The sequence below is a fragment of the Mobula birostris genome, chromosome 8 (genome assembly GCF_030028105.1).
Source record: "Mobula birostris isolate sMobBir1 chromosome 8, sMobBir1.hap1, whole genome shotgun sequence".
Taxonomy (NCBI): Eukaryota; Metazoa; Chordata; class Chondrichthyes; order Myliobatiformes; family Myliobatidae; genus Mobula; species Mobula birostris.
In genome coordinates this window covers 38,969,662-38,977,534 of record NC_092377.1, presented here as the reverse complement: position 1 = coordinate 38,977,534, position 7,873 = coordinate 38,969,662, and positions in this window count along the sequence as shown.

Below are 7,873 nucleotides of genomic sequence, written 5' to 3'. Positions count from 1 at the left end.
CAGGAATGAAAGGGTTATCATACGAGGCACGTTTGATGCCTCTGGATCTGCACTCTCTGGAATTCAGAAGGATGAGAGGAGATCTCATTGAAACTTTTTGAATGTTGAAAGGCCTAGACAGAGTAGATGTGGAAAGGATGTTTCCCATGGTGGGAGAGTCTAAGACAAGAGGGCAAAGCCTCAGAATGGAGGGGTGCCCTTTCAAAACAGAGCTGCAGAGAAATTTCTTTAGCCATAGGGTGGTGAAATTGTAGAATCTGTTGCCACATGCAGCTGTGGAGGCCAGGTCATTGGGTGTATTTAAGGCAGAGATTGATAGGTTTTTGATGGGACAAGGCATCAAAGGTTAAGGGGAGAAGGCCGGGAACTGGGGTTGGAGAGGAGAGAGAAAATGGATCAGCCATGATTGAATGGCGGAGCATACTCAAGGGGCCAGGTGGCCTAATTCTGCTCCTTTGTCTTATTGTCTTATGTTCTTATGGACATGCCCTCTTCTCATAGTTACCATCAAGAAAGAGGTACTGAAGCCTGAAGGAACACATTCAGTGATTCAGCAACAGCTTCTTCCCCTCTGCCGTCCTGTTTCTAAATGGACATTGAACCCAAGAACACTACCTCACTATGTTTTATAATTTTTTTGCACTACTCATTTTAATTTAACTATTTAATATACATATATACTTACTGTAATTCAGCTTTTTCTATATTTATCATGTATTGCATTGTACTCCTGCTGCTAAGTTAACAAATTTCATGACATATGCCAGTGATATTAAGTCTGATTCTGATTGTGAGTCTAATATTCCTCAGTATGCATTTAAGTTGCTTACCCCACTTAAGGTGGATTGTCACATGTAACCTGATGTGGACGTTGGCAAGTTGCTACCACTTTAAGCACAATGAACTTGTCCCATCCATGCCAAAACATACTTCAGCAGTTTTAGGCAGATGAAATTAACTCTTTTTCCCTTTTGTGATTTATTTCTGTTGTTGCTGAGATGTGTCAGTGAACTTCAAATCTTCCAGTTTCTGCTCAAATGAAGTGAATCATTCATTCACTTTTCCAAGCAATTCCCTTTAGAACAAGAGTACTGTGACCAGTATACTAAGTCTTCCAAGATTGTAGAAATGATTGCAAAGGACTACTTTTTGATTTAATTGCCTTTAGTATATAGAGGAAATCTTCTACATAATGTCACCATTTTCACTCTGTAAGTTCCTACTCAATGCACATTCAATCCCCTTTCATTATCTATTCCATTTGACTAACTATTGAAAGCAACTGAAACAATAACAAGAAAATAAACTAACTTGCCAACAGACTTAAACAGACTTGATTTCTTGTCACAATCTTCAACGTGCAGTTGTGCGGAAAGTTATTCAAGTTGTTAAATGTCTTTTTTGCAATTCCACATTCCACTTAACTTCTCTATTGCTTCAGCAATCTAATGTTACGAGGCTGCCCATGCAAACAATTTTATCTACCTGCTTCATTTTCACATTGTTCATTCTCAGATCAATTTTTAAGTGATTCTCTTACTTTTTTTATTGAAACTGACTTAGTCTTCTTATAATTTATTTTCAGTTCATGTTCTATTTTGTTTGATTTACCTTCTTCTGCCTTTCTAATATTGGTAATCAATACAGCCACCTCAGCATACCTTACATCAGCTTTCCGTTGATTTTTAACCCGATTTCAAAGTCATTCAAATTTTGCTCAGACTGAATTAAGAGGACTGTTTGGCATAACAAATTCATATTGGATTCCTCTTTTGGTACGTGTCCAGTTTTATTATCTCATCCTTAATTTTTTCTCCTATTAGAATCTCTTCCTGGGTTTGAAGTCTTCGCTTAAAAGACAAACTCTATGAAGAAAACTACTTAAATTGAAAATTGTTTTTATATAATGTATTTTTAATGACGTGAGTCTGAGTTTTACAAACTGCATACAAATAGGTTTTATCCCAGCTTGAGCTGTGTAATTTGACCCTGGGAAGTGTCATCTACCACACACTCAGACATTTATCTAATGCTCCACGGACTGATTCTGGATAGTCTGTGATAGCCCATAGTTGTCAACACTTAGGTCTTCACTCTGAATCACAAGGTTGTTAGTTCCATTCCCAGCTCAGAGAGGTACGTGAACAAAATCTTTAAATTCCAGGGCACTGTTAGAATGCCAATATTGTTGTGTGGTGTTAATCCCATGCCCTGTCTGTTCTGCCACAAATGCCAAAAATTACATATCAGTATTTTGAAAAAAGCAGAAAAGTTATCCCAAATGCCCAGCCAATCTATATCCCAATATCAGATTATCCAGTGGTTATTCTATTACTGTTTGAGGGAGTGGCAGCAGTAGTGCCTGCACAGTGTATTTCAATAGCTGTAAATAGTTTGGGGGCATGCTCCGGTCAGTGAAATGGGCTAATATCTTTCTCCCTTTGAGCGCAGTGATCCCACTCAGTAAGCTAATAATTGGAGAACAACCACTTATTATTTTCCCAGTTCTCTAGGATATATTATTCCCTATTTGAGAAGGTGGTACTCAAATACCACCTTGTTATTATTACTAGTCTCTTGATATTTCAAAGCCAAGTTGTTTTGAAATATCCATAGAATAATAAAAGTGACGTGAACTGCCATGTATTTCATTTTTCTCCTCCTCATTTTCTCTCCCTCAGTCAAAGATAATATCCATTCCCTTAGTACCTTCTAGATGACTGGGAATTGCATGAGAAGTCATTGTACAGAACAATATTTCAGTTCCTTAACTCATGGTGCGCAGAGCCACTTCCTTATTGTTTTAGGCAGTCTTCCTAAATAAATTCCATTGTTATTAATAAAACAAACAACATTGCTCCCTGGTGTCAATCAACTATTGTTCAGCGTCATAAAGTATATCTTCCTGTATTCACAAGAAATGGCAAAATGTTCCTGGACCATAATATCCTCAGTGGATACTAAAAAAAACAAATACCACTAGGAATATTAAAAGATTTATATACACATCCAAAAGTAAATAAGAAACAAAGGTAGTTCCTGAAGATAAATTCCACAGGCAATAGATATGCTATTTAGTACAGGAATAACCTAAGAAATATAATATTGGGAAAACTATAATGAGGGGTAACTCATCAATTTTTGAATTTATGTTCTAATCATACAAAAACGCAAAAAATGAAAACTACAAATATTAGATGAGCAAATGGGTTGGTGCTGCCCTGAGGAAGGGTTTCAGCCTAAAACATCAATGATTTATTCATTTCCATAGATGGCACCACGCTAGTGGCAGCTTGTTGCAGTAGCTCCTGTGTTTGCCGTTTTTCATTTTTTTTTGTTATTTTTATGTTTTCTTGTGTGCCATTCTGGATTATTGTGTGCCAGGACCATTTGTGATGGATACCTTGCATTTGGAGTTGATATTGAGCAAAAGGTGTGTTTATTCCAGAGACCAAATGATTGAGCTATGCAAACTGACGCCATGGTCCGGAGTGTGGCCCAAGATCCCACATTATTGAACATTGGGACATTATTATTGCTTATATTATTATTCTGTACTTTGTTATTAGTTCAGTCTGCACACTGCTAAGTATGTTGTTAAATGTTGCTGTAACAAAAGAAATTCCCACTCCAGATCAATGAAGTATTAGTACTATTATTATTGTTTATTATGCTGCTTGACCTGCTGAGTTCCTCCAGCATTTTATGTGTGTTCCTTGGATTTCTAGCATCTTCAGATTTTCTCATCTTGGATTAATTCTCTTTTATAGATTTTGTTAAACCAAGTGCAGAGAAACTATTTTCGTGAGGCCAGATGTATATGCAGGCTTCCTGGAGAAGTGACCGATTGAAAATAATAGCATCAAAGAGCTGGTATTGCTGTGTATAGCTGGATGGTTGTTTTATGGTCAGGACTTGGATCACTGACAAAGGATCAGCAAATTTGATTTTGAATGAGAATGAGTGAGCAGAGCAATTCTATATCTTCAGATCTACCAGTATGCTTAATCAAAGTTGCTTGAGTGGTAAACTGGCACTATGGACAGGCACCAAGTCTAATCCTATCTAAATTTATATTTTCTTGAAGATACCAATCGCACGAGACAACTTCAGGTAAGTATTCTCCGTTCTAAGCTCCTGTTATTATGGATGTACGAGGCCAATGATACAGCAAATGATTTAGGGGAAGACAAGTTGTTAAAAGCTGTGCAGCTAGGCGGGCAATTTCAGTGATGTTATAATGCTGGCATCCGGCTAACAATTTGGAAAATTGCTCAAGTATAGCTAGTCTACAAAAGAATAGGGCAATCAGTCAATTATCATGCTATCAGTCTACTGTCAATCATTGAAGTGATGGACATAAAATGGGGTGGACCAACTCTCCCATTAAATAAAATGATGGATGCTCTGATCTTGCTTCAGAACCACTTTCCTGTACAATTTCCATAACCCCTGACTTCCAAACAGCCTAAAAATCACTCTGTAAATGTTCCTCGGTGAACCACCTTCAGCTATTTCATTAATGACCTTCCTAAACGTAAAAGGTCAGAAGTCGGGTTGTTTGCTGGTGATTGTGCAATGTCTACCACTACTTGTGACTTCTCAGTCATGAAGCAATATGCATCCAAAGGCCACAAGGCCTAGATGATATTCAAGCCTGGGCTGATAGCTCACAAGTAAAATTTGTGTCACATAAATATCCAACAAGTAGTCCAGCCATCACCTCCTTTCATTAATTTTCAATACAGCTGTCAATAGCCTGGAGGATACCATTGACCAGAGACTGAACTAATGCAGCCATATGCACAGAGTGATTACAAAAGCAAGTCACAGGCTGGGAACCCTGTGACAAGTAACTCACCTCCAAGCTTCCCAAAACCTGTCCGCCATCTACAAGAGTCAAATCAGAAATGCAAAGGAATGCTCCCCACAACTCAAGGCTTAGCAACAACTTTTCCTCACTGTTATCAGGTTCTTCAACAACTTGGAAAACATTAAGACTATAATTCTATAAGACATCACAGCAGAATTAAGCCAGTCGGTCTGTCAAGTCTGCTCTGTCATTCCATCATGGCTGATCTATTATCCCTCTTAATCCCATTGTCCTGCCCTCTCCCTGTAATACTTGACACCCTTACTAATCAAGAACCTATCAACCTCTGCTTTACATATACTCTATGATCAACATGCACAAAACTGCGCACCCTAATGCCTTCACCATCGCAGACATCCCACCCTGCAAAAACTAATTTCAGGGAGGTAGCACCACCATTTCAGGGAGGTAGCACCCCTGCAACCCACATCACCCCACTCCCCCCCCCCCCCCCGGTCGACCTCCAAGGATGTATGTAATACTTGGTTTAGTGATTTTGTCTAATCTGTAAACCAAGTTGGGTATATGCAGAAAATGTGACATTAGAATATGTACTTATATTATATTATCATGTTTATTCTGTTACAACTTTAAGCAAGTCTACAGGGAGTTTGGCCTCATCACATAGGACATCAATAGAGTAGCTCCTTAGCAGCCAGCCAGCTAGTATAAATAACGTTAGCCACGCTAATGAACGAATGACACCTGTTAAACTCACCTTTTACATTTTAACCCACCATGGGCAATAGAAAAGTCACTGTTGCAAACGGTGCAGCGAGCAACACTGTCATTATTTTTGAGGTCAACTGCAAAGCCCGGCCACAGAGAAAACTGATAGGTCTATTTAGCACGAAGAGAGACCAATCAGGATGCTCACTCTCGCACTCCCTCTCTCTCTCACTGTCAAAAAAATCAATTTCCGGGATATTGTATATAATTTCCGGGCATCAGGGAGCCACTATCATTATGCGGGAGACTCCCGGAACTTTCAGGAGAGGTGGGATGTCTGCCATCATTTTGGGGGGGTTTCAGGCCAGTCTGAAAAAAATCACTAAACAATGACTATCAACAGATCATTTGCAATTCCAAAGGAAGCAACACACTGGACCATTGTTACACCACCATCAGGAATGCCTACTGTGCTAATCTATGCCCTCACCTTGGGAAGTCTAATCACCTGGCTGTAATTCTACTCCCTGAGTAGAGGCATTGACCGAAGACTACAGCACCAGTAGTGGGGACCAAGTAGGTATGGACAAGGGAAGCACGGGAGCATTTACAGGACTACTTTGAATCGGTGGACTGGATTGTATTTAGGGATTCATCTTCGAACCTGGATGAGTATGCTACAGTTGTTACCAACTTCATTAAAACCTGTGTGGATGAGTGTGTGCCTACAAAGACTTGCTGTACATTCCCAAACCAAAAGCTGTGGATGAATCAGGAGGTACGTTGTCTGCTGAAGGCTAGCTCTGTGGCATTCAAGTCTGGCAACCCAGACCTGCACCAGAAAACCAGGTATGACTTGCAGAGGCTATTTCCAGGGTGAAGAGGCAATTTCAAATGAAGTTAGAGGCGACATTGGATGTACGACAACTCTGGCAGGGTTTGCAAGACATTACTTCCAACAAAGCGAAACCCAATAGCATGAATGGCAGTGATGCTTCACTACCAGATGAGCTCAACACCTTCTATGCACACTTTGAAAGGGAGAATATAACTGCAACTGTGAAGATCCCTCCTGCACCTAGTGACCCTGTGATCTCTGTCTCAGAGGCCGATGTTAAGCTGTCTTTAAAGAGAGTGAACCCTCGCAAGGCAGAAGGCCCTGATGGAGTACCTGGTAAGGCTCTGAAAACCTGTGCCAACCAACTGGCGGAGCATTCAAGGACACTTTCAACCTCTCACTACTACGGGCGAAAGTTCCCACTTGCTTCAAACAGGCAACAATTATACCAGGGCTTAAGAAGAATAATGTGAGCTGCTTTAATGACTATCAGCCAGCAGCAGTCACATCTACAGTGATGAAATGCTTTGAAAGGTTGGTCATAACTAGACTGAACTCCTGCCTTAGCAAGGACCTGGACCCACTGCAGTTTGCCTATCGCCACAATAAGTCAATGGCAGATGCAATCTCAATGGCTCTTCACATGGTCTCAGACCACCTGGACGCCTATGTCAGGATGCTGTTCATTGACTATAGCTCAGCATTTAACACCATCATTCCCACAATCCTGATTGATAAGTTACAGAACCTGGGCCTTTGTAGTTCCCTCTGCAATTGGATCCTCGACTTCCTAACTGAAAGATCACAATCGGTGCAGATTGGTGATAGCATATCCTCCTCGCTGATGAGCAACACTGGCGCACCTCAGGGGTGTGTGCTTAGCCCACTGTTCTATTCTCTCTATACACATGACTGTGTGGTTTGGCATAGCTAAAATACCATCTATAAATTTGCTGATGATACAACCATTGTTGGTAGAATCTCAGGTGGTGATGAGAGGGTGTACAGGAGTGAGATATACCAACTAGTGGAGTGGTGTCGCAGCAACAACCTTGCACTCCATGTCAGTAAGACGAAAGAGCTGATTGTGGACTTCAGGAAGGGTAAGACGAAGAAACACATACCAATCCTCATAGAGGGATCAGAAGTGAAGAGAATGAGTAATTTCAAGTTCCTGGGTGTCAAGATCTCTGAGGACCTAACCTGGTCCCAACATATCAATGCAGCTATAAAGAAGGCAAGACAGCAGCTATACTTCATCAGGAGTTTGAAGAGATTTGGTATGTCAATAAGTACACTCAAAACTTCTATAGATATATTGTGGAGAGCATTCTGACAGGCTGCAACACCGTCTGGTATGGGGGTGAGGGGCTACTGCACAGGACTGAAAGAAGCTGTAGAGAGCTGTAAATTTAGTTGGCTCCATTTTGGGTACTAGCCTACAAAGTACCTTCAAGGAGCAGTGTCTCGGAAAGGCAGCATCCATTATTAAG